This window comes from Eretmochelys imbricata, chromosome 19, assembly GCF_965152235.1.
Source record: "Eretmochelys imbricata isolate rEreImb1 chromosome 19, rEreImb1.hap1, whole genome shotgun sequence".
Taxonomy (NCBI): domain Eukaryota; kingdom Metazoa; phylum Chordata; order Testudines; family Cheloniidae; genus Eretmochelys; species Eretmochelys imbricata.
Window position 1 is genome coordinate 13,534,370 of NC_135590.1, and position 24,516 is coordinate 13,558,885.

Here is a 24,516-nt window from a genome sequence, read left to right on the forward strand (position 1 = left end):
AAAGCAGGGCTAATAATGTACTTTTAGATGAGAAGTTAGTGTCTTATTATATTTCAGCAGTAGAAACCTTACTGATTACAGAGTAATGAATCATAACCCACCCTTGAGGCAGCACCAAGACCACATGATCTCCAAAGTTTCATTCTCCACTTCCTCCTCTCTCTGGGACATAATTTCACTTCCAGGTTAGTGCTTTCCCCTTCCTTTCAGTTCCTCATTCTTTAAAGCATGATAATTTTCTCATTGGAATTTTTTACAAGGTAGTGCAGAGAGCTGCTGGATGAGGTCATTTCTCTTCAGTAAGTGAATAGCATCCCTGGGAGGAAACTAGGTTATCAGAGCAACAGGGAGTATTTACAATAATACGTTGCTCTTCATCATAAACTATCTGGCACAGAGAGAAAGAGAGAGGTGGAAGCCATGTGTTTAATCACACCAATATTAAGAGGTTGCAGAACAAAATCTTCATCCCATAATGGGAAACTCATGCATTCAAAGGGCCACTTCTACTACAGTAATTTACAGGCCTATGTAAAGTCACTGGATCAAATCCTCATCTGGAAAAATCAGCATTGCACCATTGACTTCAAACACAGTTACACCATCTGGGGATCTGGCCTACAGACTTCAGTGGAGCGATGCCTATTGATACCAGCTGAGGATCTGGTCCAATGACTTCAGGCAGTGGGGCAACATGGATGTACACCAGCTCTGAGTTCTGGCCTATTGATTTTAATCGAGCTATGCCCGTTTATGCTGGCTGGAGATCTGGTCCACCATCCCTAGAGAATAACATGCGCAAGTCATCTAGTGGGACACAGAATCGAGCAGGACTCCTGGGTTCTCTTCCCAGCTCTGGCACGGACTTGATGAGTGTCCTTGGGCTAGTCACTTTCCCTCTCTGAGTCTCAGCTCCCTGCAGTGGAGAAATGAGGATAATGATACTCAGCTGACAGGAATGTTGGGTGGTTCATGAATGTTTGTGCTGTGCTTTGAGCTCTTTGGGGGACAGGGGCTAACCTCAGTACTTATAAGTTCCAAGTATCCTGTTTTAGGACCTATGTCTGCACCCGATGCTTAAAGTGGTCTGAAAAAAGTGCCCATGTGGGTGGATGGTCGATGTATCCATCATCCTTATATCTGCCCAACTATTGGACCAGCAATTAATTTGGCCCCACATCAATTCTGCCCCTGCCCAGCCTCGACCCTACTTTGCCTGTAGTTCTTGGGGTCCTTCATCCTCTTTTCCAAGGTTGGGGGGAAAGGGAGGCAGGCTGTAGCAGGGCCCCTCCTCCCTTCCAGTTCTGGTGTTGCAAGGAGTGAGATGGGAGAAGGAGTGAGCCATCCTATTACTCACAGGAGGAGATGCCGGGCTTCTTCGGCTCCCCGCTTCTCTCCTATGAGGATGGTGAGGGGAAGAGGGAGAGAGCTCTTTCTGCTTCTTGCAGCAGCTCTGATTGGTGGCTGTCCCCCAGGAGGTGGGGCAGCAGGGAAAGCAGCCAATCAGATGGGGTTTTTTGGCCAGGTTTCACTAAAAATGTGTGCCCCTCAGTGACCCAACTCACTTTTAAAAAGTGTCATTTCCTGGGTCTGTGACCCATTGGGACGTGGCACACTCTGAACACTGGGTGCGCCACGCTCCCCCATTGTCCCTATAAAGAGTCATTCATTCTCACAGTGCCCCCGCATGGGAGGTTAGTGTTATCCTCCATTTACAAACAGGCCAACCGAGGCACAGAGAAGTCCAGTGACTGAACCGGCTGATAGCTAAAGCCTGACAAATTGCAATTAGAAATAAGGCCCAATGGTTTAATCAGCGAGGGTGACTAACTGCTGGAACAAACCCCCAAGGGAAGTGGTAGATTCTCCATCTCCTGACGTCTTCAGATCAAGATGGAGGCTTTTCAGGATGTTACACTTTAGCCAAACACAAGTTACTGGCCTCAATGCAGCAATAACTGGGGGAAATTGAAGAGCCTGTGTTATGCAGGAGGGTTCTGGCCTTAAACTCTATGAAGCTATAAACTTGTCCCCATTGAAGCAAGAGGCAATATTCCTATTAATTTCAGTGAGAGCAGGATTAGGGCCTAAAGAGTTGTTTAGGAGTCTTTCCACTGACTTCAGCCACCACTGGATTGGAATTTAAGTAACTTGCTCAAGATTACCTGGGAAGCCTGTAGCTGAGACAGGGGTAGAATAGAGGAGCCTTGACTCCCAGTTCCTTGCTCAACCACTAAGCAACATTGCCCCACTCTGTAGAGACACTGAGTTCTGTGCAGACAGAGCTTGCAAGATGGAGCCTGAGATTTTGATTCTTTCCCTCTGCCCCTTTAAGAATTTTATATATTTTACAGAAAGCAAAGCCATTTCACAAACATACTTCAATACCGACGACTCCCTTCAGCCCCCGGCCTGGCTGCTGCGGAATAACCTTGATGTCCATTATGCACCCTTGCCTCCTTCTGTTCAAGGCATATCATTGACGTCACGAAGGAGCCAGTGAGGACTACAGCCTTGCTCGTCATTAGCTAGAGCTGCTCAATGTTTGTTCAGTTTCAGTCTCCTTTTCTGTCAGAAAAGACACAAACGAGCTTTGCAGCCGGGCAATTTTATGGGAGATGTGGGTAATAAAAAGGGTGAAACGCATTGTGATGAGGGAGCTACAGAAAATCCTTAGATGATGGGTAGATAGATTAGATTAGGATCCAGATGGATAGACAGAGACTAGGATCTAGACAGAAAGACAGATTAGGATCTAGGAGGATGATGGATGGATGGAAAAAATTGATTCCCCAAATTATGCCAAAAAATCTGAATTTGGAGAATGAAAAGGAAGTTGGGAGCCCAGTGAGGGGTCCCAGCAAAGACAACTGCCCCTCCCCCTCAGCATTATCACACACAAATCCTCCATCTGTTCTACTATGCCCCACACACCCAGAGGGCTGTTACCTCCAGCCCCTGCACGCCCAGTGCTGCCGTTAACTTCCTGGCACTTTCCAGCCCTCTCAGTCTCTCGCTTTCGTAAGTACTAAAATTGACAGAGAAATGTAAAAGTGCCTCATTTCCTCCCTCTCCTCTGGATGCTGCTAACCTCGCTTTTCCTTGGGCCCCAGTGCAAGATCACTCGATGGAAAGTAATATGAGAAGTCTCTGAGCTGGTTTTCTTTTGTAGAAAATATTATGTCTAAAGAGTCACTGAAAGCATAAAGCAAAGCATGCAAGATAGCTAGAGTCTGTTCCCACTGGCAACTGACTTCTCGCAAGTCCCCAGATATAGCGTCCCATTCCGCCCTCTGTTCCACTTTCCTGCCATCCAGTGGTGGCACGTCTGAGATGACATCTGACCAAGGCAGCTGTGCGCTCCCTGAGTCGGAGACTAGCTGGGCCTGGGGATTCTATCCCGGGATGTGGTGGGGGAGGGTTCTGGGTATATCTGGAATATCTCATTACTCTCTAATAGAAAAAGGGCTCGCTGACCTGCCTTTGTATGGCTAGGATTGGGGTGGGGAAGGGGGGAGAATTAAAACTTGATATCCCTTCCATCCTGCTTTTCTGCAGCACACAATCTGAGCTTCACTTACTCTGTGTCCCACCACATGCCCATGCTTCCAGTGTCCCTTGTTTGCTATACATCTCTGCCTCTGGACTGCAGCTGGGAGAGGTAGCTATGGCATCCAGACAAGGTTAGGAGACGAGGTCATGGAGACCACAGCACTGTCAGGTGCAGTATGTGCCGTACTGGGCTTGCACTTGCTATTTCCGTTGAATGCATCATAGCTCGTAGACCGGTGCTCTTCACTATTTTTGAAGCGGGGGCCTCTTTGGCAAAAAACTTTCAATGTGCGAGCCACGTCATCAACTACTACATTAACACATTGCTTACTATTCCTTAATGATGTAATGTTACAGAGCTACTCGTGTAACTAAAACAAAGTCCACTTGGACAATAAAATGATACTCCTTTTATAAAATAATAACCAGGAAAATATATGGAATTAAAAAGGCACCTATGTGAGTAAACTTTTTAAAAGCAGAATAATGCTTTAAAAAATGGATGAGCGAAAGTTTGCCTGTTCCTCCTTGACTTTGTTCAGGCAGTTATTTGTAAACTGTCATCGTGATCCTAGTAAGGCAGTCCAAATATTTGTTGGTCAATTTGCTCCTCTGTTTTCTTTTCACAATAATCATTGTTGAAAATGTGGATTTGCAGGTACACGTACTGACCAAAAATGACAGCATTTTTTGCACATGTTTCAGAGATGGTTATTGTGTATCAGGGACTATGTTCCAGAGATGATAAACACCTGTCTTAAATTCAGACTTCATGATGTCATTTGTCACAATTTCATTCTCCAGTTTAGCATGGTCAGAACAAATGTCTGTGATAACTGGTGACAGAGATGTCCCTGATATGTGGAAGGGGTTCTCAATTAAATTAAAAAACTCCTTGTACTCCATTACATCTTTTAATCAAGACTCGAATTCTACCCTCAATTCTCCCAACACTTGTACAAATGAATTGTAATTGAAGTGTTTCAAAAGCTCGGGATTTTCTGAGGTGATTGCTCTGAGTTTTGGAAAGCGAACAAACTGTGGGGAATTAATAATGTTGTAATCTTTTTTTGAAAAGCAGTTACAACACACAACATGTTACTAGGAAGTTTCTGTTTCCCTTGTAACTGGAGATTTAGTGCATTCAAATGGCAAGTGATGTCAGTCAAAAATGCCAGCTTAATTATCCACTCTGGATTTTTTAAGTCTTTCTCCTTCTTGCTTTAAAGAAATTAACGAATCTGAGGAAGAAGACCCAAAACTCTTTCAAGGACCCTCCATGAGAAAACCATCTCATTTCATTGTGCATCACTAGGTCTGCATACTCTGTCTCATATTCTTCCAGTAATGCTCGAAACTGCTGGTGATTCAGCGCTCTTGAAACAATAAAACTGACCACCTTTACAACCAACTACATGACACTTTGCATTTCACTATGTTTTAGTCTACCCACAAGTGCTTTTTGGTGTATCATGCAATGAAACACAGCAAATTTGGGTATTTCCTTTTGTTTCCTCATCAGGCCAATCAATCCATTCTCCTTCCCTCGCATATTTGGTGCACCATCTGTACACACGGAAGTTAGCTTTGTCCAGTCCAAGTTATTCTCAGCAAAAAAATTGAGTAGGGTAGTCAAAATGTTTTCCCCTTTTGTTTGACCTTTCAAAGGTATTAAACACAGCAGTTCTTCCCGGAATAATTCTTCTTTGGGGAAACGAACCCAGATACACAAATGTGAGACGTCACATATATGTGTACTTTCATCCATCGCTATGGTAAAACACAGTGCTGCCAAAATATCTGCAGTTACATTGTCGGATTTCTTTTCCAATTTCCTCCACCCTTCTCATTATGGGTGTGTCAGGCAGTTGCGGCCCTTTTATTTGCTTTAGGATTGTATTTTTGTTCTTGAAATCAGCATGCAGGATTTCCACAGAAGACAGAAAACACTCTGTAATGATCTCTGCATCTGTAAATGCCTTTTTATGTCTTGCTAAAATCCATGTGATTTCGAAAGATGCCTCTGTCAAACAGTCTGCAACAGACCTCGATCTCTGTCTTATTTTTTGCTGGCCTTTTAGTGAAGCAGCAAGTTGTTCAATGTTACGTTTTCTTAGGTTACTTCCAGGTGAGTAATTTTCTCTGAAATTTGCATGTGCTGTTGCGTAATGGCGTTCTAAATTGCTGTGCTTAAAAGCAGAACATGTCTGCTGACCAATTAAACAAACAGGCTTCACACATGTTTCATTAAGCACAAAGAAAAACTCATCAGTCCTCTTTTCTTGGAACTTTTAGTTTTCATCTTCCAGAGCACATAACTTTCTCTTTTTTTTGGCTGGCTCTGGGAGGGGGCTCAGGGCTGGGCCAGGAGCTTGGGGTGCAGGAGGGGGGTAGGGAGGGCTGGCCCCGGGAGGCTGCAGGTTGGGTGGTGGAAGAGAAATGCTTCCAGCATAGCAGGGCCTCTGTACTCATGCTACTCCTGGTCTTAATGCTGCAGAGCTATTCAGAACGTGCCCCTGCCCAATGTGCCCCTGCAGCCCCTGGGAGGGCACCTGGTTCTGCGCGCTGCCCCTCTCTGCAGGCACCCCCATAACTCCCGTTGGCCACAGTTCCCTGTTCCTGGCTAATGGGAGCTGCGGGGGCGGTGCTTGCAGGCAGGAGCAGCACGTGGAGACCTCTGCTCCTCTGCCCCCCTGGGGCCATGGGGGCATGCTGGCCGCTTCTGGGAGCGGCATGCGGCTGGGGCAGGCAGGGGGCCTGCCTTACCGGCAGCCCCACTGGACCATCAGAGATAGCCAGAGATCACAATCGACAGGAAGCAGCACTTAGGGTTGACGGGAGCTGCCACTGGCTCGCAGGCCTTGCAATGAAGAACGCTGTCATAGACGCATAAGGTCAGAAGAGATCATTGTTATCATCTACTCGGACCTCCTGCACATTGCAGGCCACAGAACCATTCCAGCCCCAGTGTAATTAGAGCAGCCTAAGGGATACTCTAACTCACACCAGCTCTGCATTACCCAGAGATCATCAGAACTGTGTGCACTCTGGCTACACCCCCATCAGACCCCCCCCCCGATGCTGGCACCTCCCACTTGGGGTGTGCCCGGCTAGGGAGTTGCAGCTGCTCTCTGCTCCCTTCGCAGGAGCAGAGCTGGGCACCATTAAAAATTAAAATCTTTTGGCTCATGGGAAGGCAATCACCCAATGCAGAGGAAGTGCTGCAATGATAATCGATGGGAGTGCTGGCCGGCTCCATGGGCAAAAGCAGCAGCAGGGGGAAAAAAACGTAACTGGCTACAAGACTGAGCTTGATACATTTATGGAAGGATGGTGTGATGGGGCTGCCTACGATGGCATGTGGCCCATTGGCGACTGCCAGTAGCAAAAATCTCCAATGGTTGGAGACAGGACAGTAGATGGGGAGCGCTCAGAGTTACTACAGAGAATTATTTCCCAGGTATCTACCTTGTCGGTCTTGCCCCCATGCTCAGGGTCTAACTGACCACCATATTTGGGGTCAGGAAGGAATTTTCCCCCAGGTCAGATAGGCAAAGATTCTGCAATCTTCTCTGCAATCAGAGATGTGACTGCAGCACGTGAAGAGGTACCCAAGCTAGCTATGATCTAGTTAGCTTTAACAACAGTAGCCGCAAAGCCATGGCAGCATGGGCTGTACAAGCCTGCCTGAGACCCGGGGTACATCCTGTGGGGGGCTGCTGCAGCTTCATGCCTATTGCATGGCGCTAGCTAGATCAAAGCTAGCCCAGGGTACGTCTGCACATACTGTAGCCACATCGCTGACTGAAGAACTTCAGAAGTGCTGCCAGGTCCCTTCTGGCTCCACCAAAGGTGGTTGCCAGTGGCCCATGGGATCTATAATTGTTATTAGCTGGGCCCGCACCCCTGCAGTCACCCCCTGAGTCGGAGGAATAGCCCAGGGGGGATCAGTGTATAATTCTGACTCCATGGCCAGCTCAGGTCTTGGCCTCTCTGCAGAGATTCCCAACAAGAGGCCTGACTACAGCCCTGTGTTCTTTGTAATGATACCGCGAACTGGCCTGGCGACGCTCGCATCACATATGCCACCAAAATAGCCAGAGTACAGCACACTTCCCACCCCACTGCCCTGTCAGGAAAGGGATGGCGGGAGTGAGGGGAGCTCATTGGTTAGAGGGTCCAGGTGGGGGGCCCGATTCTCATCGTCACCAAGGTGTCAAAGGCTAGAACAGTGCCAAGTGCCCTGAGTGCCATTGAGAATCAGGCCCCATGTGTTTAAAAAGCCAGTCTCCACTTTCTTGGGACCTTTAATAGCTCACACAGTCCCCGGCCTCGCTGTTGAGAATGGGAACAAGAACACCAGCTGTAAGAGTGGGCCCTTCCAGCTTGGGGCCAGTGGCCTGCTCCCAGTCTCCTGAGCCACCAGCTTTCTGCACACACTGACAGCACAGAGCTCATGAATGGGTTTTTGACCCCCTTAAAGGATAGCAGTTGTGAGGTGGGATACTGGGCAGACTGCCTGCCTCTTCCCCAACCATTCTAGTACTGACCCTACAAGCCAGATTGTCAGCAGATGGAGCTACAAGAGTTTTCAGAGCTGAGACTCAGGCTCGGGGAGTTTTAATGAGGAGTCAAAACACACACCCAGAGCGGAAATCAGAGAGCAGAGCTAGGGGTATTTCAAGGAGAATGCTCCAGGCACTGTAATTTGGCAACTTCACCTGTGATCGCTAACCCAGTTGAGCAATGGGTAGAGGGCAGCACCAGCAGCAGAGAAGTATATTTCAGGAGTATATTTAGATTTTGTTTGGGGAAAGAAAGGGTTGGTGAAAAATCTCCATTTCTAAAATTGTCTGAGTGGAAGCCAGCCTCTAGTAGGAAGCAGAACATTACCTCCCGATGGTAAATCTGCTTAATTTTATAAGTTGGAGCCGCGGAAAGGTCAAGCTTGAAGACTACTTCTTTCTAGTCCCATAGACAGAACAGCAGGCAAGAGTTTTCAATTATTAACACTCAACTTGCAAAACTGGAGCCCCTGCAGGCTGGAGCGATCAAACCCTGCGCCAGCCCCGCTCAAACTGCTTCTGGGTCATCGGCTTTCCCTCTGATCTCAGCTACCCGGATCTATTTAATCAGGTCAGCACACAGCTTTTCCCCTCTAACTCCAGCTTCACTTAGCACCCTCCACAGTTCAGCGCCAAGCTCCTATTACGCTGTTACCAAAGGCCAAATTTTCAAAAGTGGCCACTGATTTTGTCCACGCAACTCGTAGAGCTGGCCCAGAGGAACCCCCCACATTCACTTACTTGGCCTATCTGTGCTTACCCAGCACAGGCTGCTTCTCACTCTAAGGTGGGGCTCCCACATATTTGTAAGTGGCCTGTTCCCCAAGTCTCCAGTTTTAGCAAGGGACAAAATAAATGTAGCAATTTCTTTGCACGCTGGACACCACCATCACTTTCGATTTGTGCGCTTCCTCTCCCTTAACATCCCTCTCCCGCTCTCAGCTCCAGACCTTCTCCCGTGGTCAGCCCCGGTCCTCTCCCCTTTCAAGTCCCTATTCAAACCAGTGCAAAGGCGCCTCTCTGTGTTTATCTGCCAGCCACGTTATTATTACCGAGCAGCTAGGACCAGGACTCCATTGCACTAGGCATTGTACAAACAGATAGTACCTACCCCAGGGGGCTCACAGTCTAAATTGTGCCATCCTTAAAGCATTAAAAATTAACCACGCTGCTGTGCCTCTATGTTACGCATCCCCCTCCGGTACACTCAGCGTGTCGTCCCTAGAAGTTATCGCTCACGGTCGCTCAGTGCACAGGGCATTAGTAGAATGATTCATAAGCAATTTGAATCTCTGCTTTAAGTGCAAAACTTGGCTCAGTCTTAGCTACCGAGCTGTGACCAACTCCTCCATTAATAATAATAATAAAGTTGTGCTAGGTGCTGTACATGCACATACAAAGATGTGGTCCCTGCCCCATGATATATGGGCCCAAGGCAAAGTGTGTTGATATAAAAGGTCATCTTCCCATTGACTTAAAGGCCTTTAGATCAGGCCCTAAGAAACAAGACAGACAGATAGTAACAGGCAGACAGCACAGAAGGAAAATGTCACAATGGCATAGCTTGTTAGCTAGATTCTTTTTTAGGCCCCCCTCACCTCCATCCTTCTGTTCAGATGCCTCAGCCAACTTGCTCCACCATTGGTAAACCAATGTGCCCTCCTACCACCCTGCCCACCCCACAGCAACCAAGTCAGGCCCCCCGGGCGGCGGTGATGGGGGAGCACTGGGAGCTCCCTGGGCTGAAAGGAGGGTCAGTGTGTCTATTTTAAAATAAACAAACACCAGGATTTCCCACTGACCCGCCCCCTACCTAGCCACTAGACTCCATGGGATAGATCCTCTGCTAATGTACATCAGAATCACTCTATTTATACTGGGATCTGGCCTCATTCATTCTAATGGAACTACTCCTGATTTGCACCAGGCAGGGATCTGACCCTTTCTATTTAAACCTGCACAGTGCATTGAAGTGGGTACACATGTGCCACTGTAATGCCCCATAAAGAAAAGGAGTCCTTGTGGCACCTTAGAGACTAACCAATGTATTTGAGCATGAGCTTTCGTGAGCTACAGCTCACTTCATCAGATGCATACCGTGGAAACTGCAGCAGACTTTATATATACACAGAGAATATGAAACAATACCTCCTCCCACCCCACTGTCCTGCTGGTAATAGCTTATCTAAAGTGAGCAACAGGTTAGGCCTAACCTGTTGCTCACTTTAGATAAGCTATTACCAGCAGGACAGTGGGGTGGGAGGAGGTATTGTTTCATATTCTCTGTGTATATATAAAGTCTGCTGCAGTTTCCACGGTATGCATCTGATGAAGTGAGCTGTAGCTCACGAAAGCTCATGCTCAAATACATTGGTTAGTCTCTAAGGTGCCACAAGGACTCCTTTTCTTTTTGCGAATACAGACTAACACGGCTGTTACTCTGAAACCTGTAATGCCCCATGTGGCCAATCCGGAGAGGTGCAGAGCACTGGCTTGGCACATGCAACTCCCATTGAAGTCAGTGGGCAGAGTGGGTACATAGGCCCCCACAGTATTTGGTCACTGGGGAAGCAATGCCTCCTGGAACAAATGTCACAGCGACAGCAGTCGGAGACAGGCTGGCACTGGGACGTCAATCTCTCCAGTGCTGCCCTCCTCCAGGCAGCTCCAACACTGCCGCTTGCAGAGAGCCTCTCTCGCAGCAAGGCGTAAGCTGGCTGCTTAGCATGGATGAAACTCGACAGGGAGCCACATGGGTGGGGGATTTTAATACCGATCCCTCACTAACTGCTAGGCAAAGGGATAGGTCGTTGGCTGTCGATATCACCCTGCTGTGATAAAAGCTTAAGAAGCTGCGTTGCAGATGCCGGCTGCTAAACACATGCTGTAAACATTTCCAGCATGAAGAGAGACATGGGAGCTCAGGGTGGTTCCCACTGAGACAGATCCTGGCTCTTCCCCTTTTAGGAACACGCTTACATGATACAATCTATGGCACCCAGTGGAATCAAACACACATTGTTCCCTGGCAGAGTAAGGCACCCATGGATTAAAAGGTTTGTACTACATGGATGCCCTGGGCAATACACAGCTGAATGGATACAAGAGTTACAGTAGCCCAGCTGTATGGGACCAGTATGTGTATAGCAGGGTGCTTCTCCCCTTCCCCTGTGGACTTTAAATGGGCCACTCCTGTTTGACTTGCTTGTTCAGGTGCCTCTGAAACACCTGGGGAGAGATTGGTATAAATGTAACTTTAATTGTGGCTTGGCTGTAAATCTGATGAGGGAAGGTCCAGATCAGGACTGAGAGGCACTGCCAGAACATAAGGACGGCCATACTGGGTCAGACCAGTGGTCCATCCTGCCTAGCATCTTGTCTCTGACAGTGGCCAATGCCAGGTGCTTCAGAAGTAGTGAACATAACAGGGCCATTTATCAAGGGATCCATCCTGTTGTCCAGTCCCCATTTCTGGCAGTCGGAAGCTAAGAGACACCCAGAGCATGGGGTTGCATCCCTGACCATCTTGGCTAATAGCCATTGATAGACCTATCCTCCATGAGCTTCTCTAATTTTTTTTTGAGCCCAGTTATACTTTTGGCCTTCACAACATCCCCTGGCAACAAGTTTCATGTGTGCTGTGTGAAGTATTTCCTTATCTTTGTTTTAAATGTGCTGCCTATTCATTTTCAACCTTTAGTTCTTGTGTTATGTGAAGGGGTAAATAACGCTTCCCTATTCACTCTCTCCACCCCAGTCATGATTTCACCAACCTCTATCATTCATATCCCCCCGCCCTTAGTTGTCTCTCTTCTAAGCTGAACAGCCCCAGGCTTTTTAATCTCTCCTCCTCCATCAGAGTGGTGTAGGAACCCAGGGCTGGAACAGCAGACAGCACTGGAGATCGGGAAGGAGGAGCATTGGTAGAGCTGGTGGAAGGACATAAAAGCCAGGGATGCTGCAGGTTACGAATGAGAAGAGAACTGCCTGGGGACACATTTGCAGGCATTACTGCATGGGGATGCAAGCCTGCAATGTTGGGGATGGTGTGAGTTGGGATCAAGATACATTTGCTGGGCTGCATGGGAGGTGGAGCTGGTCAGAGAACTCCAACAGAACTATATTCCATTGGGTTGAGTTTGCCAAAATTTCATTTTAGAAGAAAACCAATGGGGAAAAAAGTCCCAGTGATGTTCAAAATGTCCCATTTTGACATTTCAGAATAAAACATTTCAGTTGTGTGTGTTTGATGTGACTTCTCAAGTCATTTTTTTTTTAAATGTTGCATATATCACAGAATACAAACTAAAATAAGTCACAACTGAAATGAAACATTTTAATTTGGTCAAAACTACACATTTTGATCAACCCCAAATTATTATTATTAGTCAGAATTTTCCTTCTTGGAGCACTTTGGAATTTTCAGTTTTTGTTCCCATTCAGAATGAAGCCAAATTTCAAAGTCTCAAAATCCTTCATGAAACGGCACGTCTGTCCTTCACCCAGCTCCAGCAGAAGGCCCAGGACTGGACTGACAGGGGGTGCTGCAGGTCAGGACCAAGGGAGATTGGCAGAGCTGTGTAGGAGGCTTAAGACTGGACCAACAGAGGGCACTGTGGGCACTGGCGTGGGAGAGGAGTGGATCACGATAGAACTGCAGTCGTAGAACAGCAAAGGGGGTAAGGGAGAATGGGACACTGCAGCACTTGCCTGCACTAAGCCTAATGCTCACATCTTACTTTCGTGGGAACCAAACATTTCCTAAAACTTTTATTTGCAGAATATAAAAAAGCCAAACGAAAGAGGGAGCCCGGCAGGCTCACTGCACAGACAGCTGCTACCCTGGCACTAAACCCCCAGGCATCCTCCATATGCTCTAACAAACATGGCATGCCCAAAGAGCTACAGCCTCCAGCCCACAGCGTGCTTCAACTCTCATCAGCATTACATGCCTCCAGCCAGAGGACTGTATGTCCTCATGCATAGGCTCTCTGTTTCTATCTCCAGGGCGGTTTCTGGTGACATGAAATACGCCTCTCTTGTTGCACTCTCTGGATTAGACTGGCATCTGAACTCAAACTACAGCTATACACACTTAACGCCATTGGGTCTACACCATATTCCTCCTAGAGTCATTTCAGCTTCATTCCTTCTCACTTAGCTGGGCTTTTCTGTACCGCAGCAAATCTGACAGAGACAGGGAAGCTGGCAAGTCACTGAGGCTCTGTGCTGGGATGTTTACCTAGATTGTTTAGCAAAAGTAGTTAACACATAAAGAAAAGGAGTACTTGTGGCACCTTAGAGACTAACCAATTTATTTGAGCATGAGCTTTCATGAGCTACAGCTCACTTCATCGTGAGCTGTAGCTCATGAAAGCTCATGCTCAAATAAATTGGTTAGTCTCTAAGGTGCCACAAGTACTCCTTTTCTTTTTGTGAATACAGACTAACACGGCTGTTACTCTGAAACTAGTTAACACACATTTCAAGGGACAATTCCAGGTGAATGGTGTTAACTACTTGTGTTTGTTTAGCATAAGCAGTTAAAAGTCTGTTCCACCTTGTATTTAGCTGTGACGCTCTGAGCAAGTTTCCCAGACCAGACAAAGAGCTCTATGTAGCTCAAAAGCTTGTCATTCTCACCAACAGAGAGGTCCAATAAAAGATATTGCCTTACCCACCTTGTCTCTCTAATATCCTGGGACCAACAGGGCTACAACACCACCCCATACAGAGTAGGGGAGAAAGCTGGGGCACAAAGGAAGAGTTGCCCAAGGACATACAGAAGCTCAGTGGCAGAGCTGGGAATACAGCCCAGCTTGTGGGATTACCAGCATGTTGGCCAAACCATTAGACAACACTACCTCTCTTATTCTGCAGGACTGCTTTGAGACTGCTCCGTGTGAAGTAACACTGACATTCTCTGTAGGTGCTGCTTTCATTTTGCCTTTGAATTGTGTCTGCTTACACTTTCTCGGGCTGCAGCTCGAAAGCTCTGAAACGTTATTTATTTCTGTCTGTTTAGACTGATCTCATTAATGTATACGCTATCTTGTGGGTATACTCTGTGAGCTCTTTAGTAAAATCATTACTGTAATAATGAGACCTAACCCAAAGCCACTAAAAATGACTTTAAAAGAATATGTCTAAGTTCCTATGGAGATGGATAGGGCAAACAGGACATATTTGTAAAAAGTTATATTTAGTCAAATCAAACGGGAACTCATTAAATACAGCAAAATAATTCACTGAACGAAATCTCTCCAGTTAAATGTGAATGATTTGGGGAACCTGAGCTTGTTTGATTGAAAACAGCTTATTTGTAGTCCGAATTATGATGATAATAGAATATCAGGGTTGGAAGGGACCTCAGGAGGTCATCTAGTCCAACCCCCTGCTCAAAGCAGGAACAATCCCCAACTAAATCATCCCAGCCAGGGCTTTGTCAAGCCTGACCTTAAAAATATCTAAGGAAGGAGATTCCACCACCTCCCTAGGTAATGCATTCCAGTGTTTCACTACCCTCCGAGTGAAAAAGTTTTTCCTAATATCCAACCTAAACCTCCCCCACTGCAACTTGAGACCATTACTCCTTGTTCTGTCATCAGCTACCACTGAGAACAGTCTAGATCCATCCTCTTTGGAACCCCCTTTCAGGTAGTTGAAAGCAGCTATCAAATCCCCCCCCTCCATTCTTCTCTTCTGCAGACTAAATAATCCCAGTTCCCTCAGCCTCTCCTCATAAGCTATGCGTTCCAGTCTCCTAATCATTTTTGTTGCCCTCTGCTGGATGTTTTCCAATTTTTCCACATCCTTCTCGTAGTGTAGGGCCCAAAACTGGACACTATACTCCAGATGAGGCCTCACCAATGTCAAATAGAGGGGAACAATCACGTCCCTCGATCTGCTGGCAATGCCCCTACATATACATCCCAAAATGCCATTGGCCTTCTTGGCAACAAGGGCACACTGTTGACTCATATCCAGCTTCTCATCCACTGTAACCCCTAGGTCCTTTTCTGCAGAACTGCTGCCGAGCCCTTCGGTCCCTAGTCTGTAGCGGTGCATGGGATTCTTCTGTCTTAAGCGCAGGACTCTGCACTTGTCCTTGTTGAACCTCAACAGATTTCTTTTGGCCCAATCCTCTAATTTGTCTAGGTCCCTCTGTATCCTATCCCTACCCTCCAGTGTATCTACCTCTCGTCCCAGTTTAGTGTCATCTGTGAACTTGCTGAGGGTGCAATCCACACCATCCTCCAGATCATTAATGAAGATATTGAACAAAACCGGCCCAAGGACCGACCCTTGGGGCACTCCACTTGATACCGGCTGCCAGCTAGACATGATCACTACCCGTTAAGCCTGACAATCTAGCCAACTTTCTATCCACCTTATAGTCCATTCATCCAGCCCACACTTCTTTAACTTGCTGATTTATTATTTGTTTTACCGTAGTGCCTAGGAGCCCTCATCGGGGGGGCAAAAGGGGCAGCTGCCCCAGAGCTGGGATTTTAAAAGGGCCTGGGGCTCCTGGCCAACACTACCGCGGCAGCGGCCGGTGCCCCGGGCGATGCAGGCCAGGTAGTGAGGATAGGCTGGCTGGGGGAGGCTGACTCACTGCCCTGCCCCTTCCACCAGAGGCCCTGCCCCTTCTTGGGGCCTGAACCCAGCCCTCCAGTAGCACTGGTAAGTGCTAGCTCGTGGTGGAGGTGAAATCAGAATGGTCATGGAGAATCAGACCCACCAGGAGATTGTGGGCGCAAGTCCATACACTCTGTCCTGTGACTTTAAGGGCCGGTTCTGTGGCCCTCACAAAGGATACACAGTCCACAATGGCTTCAGGTTAAAGCTCTTTTCTTGCAGCCCAGTGAGCAGCACCGGACCCAGCTGTGCGGCAGAGCGGGGGTTCTCAACCTTTTTCTTTCTGAGGCCCCCCCACAACATGCTATGCAAACTCCACGGCCCACCTGTGCCACAGCAACTAGTTTTCTGCATATAAAAGCCAGGCTGGTGTTGGGGGTAGCAACCAGGGACATTGCCTGGGGCCCCATACCACAGGGGCCCCGTGAAGCTAAATTGCTCAGGCTTTGGCTTCAGCCCTGGGTTGTGGGGCTCAGGGCCCCAGGCTTCAGACCCATGCAGTGGGGCTTTGGCTTTCTGTCCTGGGCCCCTGCAAGTTTAACTCTGGTCACACTTGGAGGACCCCCTGTAACCTGCTCGCGGGCCCCCATGGGATCCCAGACCCCTGGTTGAGAACCAATGCTTTGGAGCAGGTGGGCACAGTTTCAGGGATCTTTTCCCCAAGGTGAACATGCTGACAAACTTTCCCATTGGAATAACATTGCCAACCATCTTGGTTTCTGTGAGATAATCCATCTGTAGACTGGAACGATAAGGAATGGTTGCAACGGAATTGTTGCAGGTCCGAACGAAGTGCATGTGGGCCAGGACTGGAACAGCAGAGGGAGCAGCAGACCGAGAGTGAGGTGCATTGGCACATGGTGATGCGTACATAGCACTTGCCTCAAACTAGTGTCCTTGATTTCTCATGCACTTCCCTGGAGTCCACCACGCCAAGCCTTTGGCAGTTGACCTGCCCCATTCGACCCTATTAACCTGCATTACAGTCCCTGCTAATTTGCTGTCAAAGCACCCACGGGGCAGTGTACAGTTCCCATTAGCTACAGTGGTAATGTCTTGTCGCTTGGTCAGGGCAATGCACTGCACTGCTGCATCCCTTCTTGACACTGTTCAAGACACTTAGAATCTCGGAAGGATGGAATCATGAGTGAGTGAGTTAGAGATGCCCATGCATCCAATCCCTGTGTGGCATCCCCCAAGCACGGCCTGCGAGGTGGTTACGCAGCCAGGCCGTGCATCATGCCTGACCAACCTGATTGCCTTCTATGAGGAGATAACTGTCTCTGTGGGTATGGGGAAAGCGGTGGACATGATATATCTTGACTTTAGCAAAGCTTTTGATACGGTCTCCCACAGTATTCTTGCCAGCAAGTTAAAAAAGTATAGGCAGGATGAATGGACTATAAGGTGAATAGAAAGCTGGCTAGATTGTCGGGCTGAATGGGTAGTGATCAACGGCTTGATGTCTAGTTGGCAGCCGGTATCAAGTGGAGTGCCCCAGGGGTTGGTCCTGGGGTCAGTTTTGTTCAACTTCTTTATTAATTGCCTTACATGGTGACAGGCTTCAGAGTGGTAGCCATGTTAGTCTGTATCGGCGAAAACAACAAGGAGTCCTTGGGGTACTTTAGAGACTAACAAATTTATTTGGGCATAAGCTTTTGTGGGCTAAAACCGGCGATGAAGTGAAGTGGGTTTTAGCCCATGAAAGCTTATGCCCAAATAAATTTGTTAGTCTCTAAAGTGCCACAAGGACTCCTCATTATCTTTATTAATGATCGGGATGATGGGATAGATTGCACCCTGAGCAAGTTTGCAGATGACACTGAGCTTGGGGGGAGAGGTAGATACACTGGAGGGTAGGGATAGGGTTCAGGGTCGCATAGACAAACTGGGGATTGGGCCAAAAGAAATCTGATGAGATTCAACAAGGACAAGTGCAGAGTCCTGCACTCAGGACAGAAGAATCCCATGCACCGCTACAGGCTGGGGACCAACTGGCTAAGCAGCAGTTCTGCAGAAAAGGACCTGGGGATTACAGTGGATGGGAAGCTGGATGAGTCAGCAGTGTGCCCTTGTTGCCAAGAAGGCTAAAGGCATGTTGGGCTGCATTAGTAGGGGCATTGCCAGCAGACCGAGGGAAGTGATTATTCCCCTCTATTCAGCACTGGTGAGACCACATCTGGAATATTGCGTCCAGTTTTGGGCCCCACGCTACAGAAAGGATGTGGAAAAATTGGAGAGAGTCCAGCAGAGGGCAATGAAAATTATCAGGGGGTTGGGGCACATGACTTACGAGAAGAGGCTGAAGGAACTGGGCTTGTTTCATCTGCAGCAGAGAAGAGTGAGTGGGGATTTGATAGCAGCCTTCAACTACCTGAGGGGGGGTTCCAAGGAGGATGGAGCTTGGCTGTTCTCAGTGGTGGCAGATGACAGAACAAGGAGCAATGGTCTCAAGTTGCAGTGGGGGAGATTTAGGTTGGATATTAGGAAACACTATTTCACTATGAGGGTGGTGAAGCACTGGAATGGGTTACCTAGGGAGGTGGTGGAATCTCCATCTTTAGAGGTTTTTAAGGCCCAGCTTGACAAAGCCCTGGCTGGGATAATTTAGTTGATGTTGGTCCTGCTTTGAGCAGGGAGTTGGACTAGATGACCTCCTGCGGTCTCTTCAAACCCTAATCTTCAATGATTCTATGGTCAGTCCAGGAATCTCCACCACAAATACAAGACTTTAAACAAAATACAATTTTACGGTTCATTTCAGTTAATCACAGAGTCTATGTTCTGAAATGATCTCCTCAGAATTGCCGATGGAGGAAAGCAATGTCTGATTGGCATTCCATTACTACACAGCTAAGCCATTTATAATACAAAAAAACAGGCTTGATGGAAAGATTTGATTCAGTTTTCAAGCTAGACTAATTCAAAACCCCACTGCTTCTATAAATCACAGCAAATGTTCTTTGTAAAAAAAAAAATACAGCCTGAGCCCATGTAAGGTATCAGAGCTATGATTTATGCCTATTCCCCATTAAATTGAAGGACAAGTGAGGGGAACTCACAGCTGCCACTGCATGTTATATCTCAGACTGCCCTATAATGAATATCTTCTCAGTGACTAAGGAAAGGAGTACTTGTGGCACCTTAGAGACTAACCCATTTATTTGAGCATAAGCTTTCGTGAGTGAGCTGTAGCTCACAAAAGCTTATACTCAAATAAATGGGTTAGTCTCTAAGGTGCCACAAGTCGTCCTCTTCTTTTTGCGAATACAGACTAACACGGCTGCTACTCTGAAACCTGTCAGTGATTAAGGAATCACAACCACATCCTGGGCCCATGCCAAATCCGTGATCCTGAGCCCCATTTCACCGCTACCTCCAAGCTAGGCAAAGGAACAAAGCCCCAGGACAGAGGTCAGAATGGGAAAGAGCCACTTTCTGCTTCTGCACCAGGCCCCAGGGAAGGAGAACGTAGCGGTGAACAGTATTGCACAGGCATGCCCGCTCCCATCTGTAGGACAGTCTGGGTTTCATCTTGTGGATCCGGGTGCCCTTTGACAAGCCATGATGTCTGACTGGTTTTTAATCGGGGGGGGGGGGGGGGAGGGGAGGGAGGTGGAGCAGGGGCAGCACCTCAAGGGAAGAGGTAGGGGGTGGGGCCTCGTAGGAGGGTTAGGTCAGTGGTTTGAGCAGTGGCCTGCTAAACCCAGTGTTGCCGGCACCCAGTGCCGAGAGGCTGAACAACAGCTTGAGTTGGTTCGTTACCCGGTGTGCTGCACCCAATAATCACAACGGGGTGGAGAAGCAAAAAAAGTTTATTTGAAGCTTCAAAAAGGTACAGGGAGATTTGAATCTCAAATCCTGTACAACAAAGCAGGAAGTTACACAGGCTTTTATACATCCTTTTTCCCAGCATACTTATCCAATAGTAAGCTGCTCCAAGTATCCATATAGCCAGCCAATCCAGTTCCCAGCTAGTTCCCTGATTCTTTGTATCATTTGTTAAACTATACATAAAGCTGCTTTATTCAGCATTGTTCTTCCATATCTCCCCTGTTTGGCCTTGCTTAGTTTCAGGCAGTCTGACTCTGCAACATACTGTTGCAGATTCTCAGCATAACTGCTGTGTGTGCCTCCAGGCGGGGGGGCCAAGGACACTTGGGCCTAGTACGCAGAGCTGCTGCGAGTGCCTCCAGGCGGGAGGGGGGGCCAAGGACACCTGGGCCTAGTGCGAGGGGACTTCATCGACACTCGTGGTCTTCCATCCCCCCGAGTTACCTAGTGGCCATGCCCCAGTGTCCCCAACACCAGGGTTGTGAATTCAACCCTTGAGGGGGTCATTTAGGGATATGGGGCAAAAGTTGGTTGGATGAGCTAATTGGGGATTGGTCCTGCTTTGAGCAGGGGGTTGGACTAGATCTCCTGAGGTCCCTTCCAACCCTGATTTTTTAGGATTCTTTGATTCCAGTTAGCTGTCATTAGAAAGCTGGTAACCCAAGCATACACACATTCTTGCTTATATGCACAGACACACTCACCTATGCACATTTCACCATGCATACTCAGACCCATGCACACGTGTATGTACGGTGGCAAGATGGCCAATTTTAGTCTGGTGGGTCCTGCGCTTTTCTTGGCTGGGAGATAAGATGCGACCCTTTGCCCCTGCTCTTGGGTGCCAAGGGCCCCGCTACTAGCCCAGGAAGGTAGTAGAGGAGGGAAGTGGGGGAGGGGTCTGGGTTTGCTTCTTGCTCTGAGTACCAGCCCCTCTCAACCCCTGTGGGTTTCTTAGCCTCATCCCCCTTAGGTGGGGTTACCCTCAGTCCTTAGATGCTGGGAGGAAGGGAGCCTCCCCATCCTTCTGGGCAGGATGTCCCTCACTCCAATTCTCAGGTCTTCCAAATCTCTCCTTCCTCCTCTGTCTGCCTGACACAGGGGGTTTTATTAGGTTCCGAACAGGGCCTTAATTGACTGCAGGTGCTCCAATTAACCTGCAGCCACCTTCCCTAGTTTACAGGGAACCATGCCTTAATTAGCCTTGAGCTTATATATTTCCCCTCTAGCACTCTCCCACTGCTCCCTGGCCCTCCTGTATCACAGTACACTTGCACATTCATACACATGCACGCACGGTGTACTCACCCCCCCCCCCCCGCACACATACATTTACTCTCTTACAGATTCATGGGCAATGTCCCACACAGGGCGGGCATTAGGATTTAAAGCCATCAGCAAATAACTTTTGCATCTTCTCTCCTTCCCAATTAATCCCCTTAATCTCTCCACCTCCATTAATCCCCTCAGAGTCTCCTCCCTGATTTCCCCCCTTTTCCTCATCCTCTTAATACTCTCTCCCCTTGTTCCACAGGCTGCAGAGGCAGTGCAGGCTTTCTGATTCCCCCTTCACATGCTGACAGGCAGGCTAGGGGAAGTCCTGCTGCTCATCTTGTATCCTAGAGCAGTACTGTGTGCACTGATGTTTGCTCTACTATCTGGCTTGCAAGCACTTGCAGCTGCGTGAGCCCTCATCAATGCACTTAGCAGCACTGCTCATTAAATTTGGGACTGTCCCCTAACATGGGGGGACAGGCAGGGCTGTGGGTTTAATAGGTCCTGCAAACCAGGCAGCAACATTCCTTCCTCCCAGCAGCCCTGTGTGTATGGGTTTGACAGCAAGACCTTGTTCAAATCCACCAGCAGGCAGGGGAGATCACCAGCTCCCTCCCCTGGTCTGCTGCCCTCCCATCCACATCTATGGCTTTAATCAAACTGGTATATTTTTAAAAATATAAATAAAAGCAGCAAGTAAATCATGCTGCTGGTTGCGGTTTGCTGTGGGAATATGTCACATGTAGTCCACACATGCAGCCCACCACAGCTGGGCTTCATGGACTATGTCTCCTGGAGACACTTTGCAGGTTAACAAGCTACAGGAAATCCAGGTGGTACAGAGGCCACAGAGAAATGTAGCAACCAGGTGGTGCTAAGAAGTCACTCACACACAGAGAGCGCCTTGGGCATGAGAACCTGATGGGAGGGAACCCCGGGACAGGCCTTGAAATGCACACGGGGATTGTTAACTTGTGCCTAGAGAACGGGCAAGGAGGGGTGAAGGTTGTGGGCCCCAACCAATGGCCCCAGTCAGGCAATCAGAGCCATGTGTGTGGACCTGGCTGCAGGAGTTCTTTGGGGAGCCCCTTTCTGATTGATTAGGCACTTTCCAGATAAAGACAGACAGGGCTTTTCCGAGCTCTATTGTGGCCAGATTTTCACAAGTGCCTAGCACCTTGGGTGCTGGGCACTTGTGAACACCTAACCCTGGATGTGACTCAGGCCATACTTGCAGTAGTGCAAACTGGGATGCAAGCCCCTGTTTGTGGTAAGTCATGAGCTGCCCACAACTCTTGTCTCATTGGTATTGGCTGAGAGCCAGGTGACTCAGCCCACTAAGTGAGCATGACCCAACCAGGTAGGGGACAGGGAGGCCAGAAGTTGACTTGATTCCATCTATCCCTTAGCGAGACTCAGTTTGCATGGTACATAAAGTTGCCACCCTGGTGGAACCAGAGGAGTGACTGTAGTAGCACCTTGGGGTGAAGAGCATCTCAAGCACATCTGCTTCCCATGGGCACAGTGGCATAAAGCTGCATCTCCCTGCATCCCTGGGAGTTGAATCGGGCCTGTACACTGTGCATACGCATTGATGGATATCCATGAGCTTGTCCAAAGTAGGGAAAGACTAGAAAGGGGTTTGCTGGGAGATAAGGGTCCAGAATGGGTGATTAAGGGGATGTAGTTATACTGATGGGAAGATGCAAGAGACCAAGCCAAAAGCATCTATGTAAGGTGCAAAGACATGCTAGTATCTGAGCAACTTGCATATTTTGAAGTATTTATCCTCACGCACCCCTGGGACACAGGGCAGTGCTATTATCCGCACTAGACAGATGTGGGCAGAGGCATACAGAGCCTAAGGGTCTGTTGACAATTATGGGAGTTAGGAACCTAGCTGCTGTTGAAGATCGCCCTGGGCACCTACCTGCATCCATTTATCACTTAAATCCCTTTAGAAATCTGGCCTTAAGCAACTTGCCGAGAGCTACACAGGGGGCATGTGGTAGAGCCAAGATCTGAACCCAGGCCGGTGCCCTCCCCGCTGAAATGCAGCACAGCAAAGCAGCTGGGGATTTTCCTTTGCCTTTATTGGGGCCGTTTAGAATGTCACTATACAAGAGCAGTGTGAGAAACCCCTTTGCAAGGCCTTCATTTCTTAAACCCTGATGCAATGTGTCCCAAAGGGTGGGTGGATTACGCCCCACCCCACGGTGTTTTGATGCTCCCAATGGCTTTATCTGCACAGACATTGATCTTTTTACCTCCTCTATAGTTCATAAGTATAAGGTTGAGCTGGGGGCTGTGAACATATGTTGGCAGTTAGCTCATAGGGCCATTCTTCAGAAACAGGCACTGACATCTTAAAAGCTTCACCTGAAATCCCTGAACAATTAAGAGGCATCTTCTTTGCATTCCCTTGCTATCTGAGCCATTATGCATTACACTCACAAGCTGAAAAGTACATGTTGATCCTGACAGAGAAAGCTACAATGAATGAATAATAGAGTGCTGACAATATATAGCTTTCAGGCTCAGCAGTCATAATTCAATCCAAACAGTAATATGTGGACATTTTCACGGAAGATGTAAACAGCAGTTAAATATGAAATAAAAAAAACCCAGACATTTTATCATAGAATCTCAGGGTGGGAAGGGACCTCAGGAGGTCATCTAGTCCAACCCCCTGCTCAAAGCAGGACCAATCCCCAATTAAATCATCCCAGCCAGGGCTTTGTCAAGCCTGACCTTAAAAATATCTAAGGAAGGAGATTCCACCACCTCCCTAGGTAATGCATTCCAGTGTTTCACCACCCTCCTAGTGAAAAAGTTTTTCCTAATATCCAACCTAAATCTCCCCCACTGCAACTTGAGACCATTACTCCTCATTCTGTCATCTGCTACCACTGAGAAAACAGTCAGAGCCATCCTCTTTGGAACCCCCTTTCAGGTAGTTGAAAGCAGCTATCAAATGCCCCCTCATTCTTCTCTTCTGCAGACTAAACAATCCCAGCTCCCTCAGCCTCTCCTCATAAGTCATGTGTTCCAGTCCCCTAATCAATTTTGTTGCCCTCCGCTGGGCTCTCTCCAATTTCTCCACATCCTTCTTGTAGTGTGGGGCCCAAAACTGGACACAGTACTCCAGATGAGGCCTCACCAGTGTCGAATGGAGGGGAATGTCCCTTGATCTGCTGGCAATGCCCCTACTTATACATCCCAAAATGCCATTGGCCTTCTTGGCAACAAGGGCACACTGTTGACTCACATCCAGCTTCTCGTCCACTGTAACCCCTAGGTCCTTTTCTGCAGAACTGCTGCCGAGCCATTCTGTCCCTAGTCTGTAGCGGTGCATGGGATTCTTCCATCCTAAGTGCAGGACTCTGCACTTGTCCTTCTTGAACATCATCAGATTTCTTTTGGCCCAGTCCTCTAATTTGTCTAGGTCCCTCTGTATCCTATCCCTACCCTCCAGTGTATCTACCTCTCCTCCCGGTTTAGTGTCATCTGCAAACTTGTTGAGGGTGCAATCCACACCATACTCCAGATCATTTATGAAGATATTGAACAAAACCGGCCTGAGGACCGACCCTTGGGGCACTCCACTTGATACTGGCTGCCAACTAGACATGGAGCCATTGATCACTAC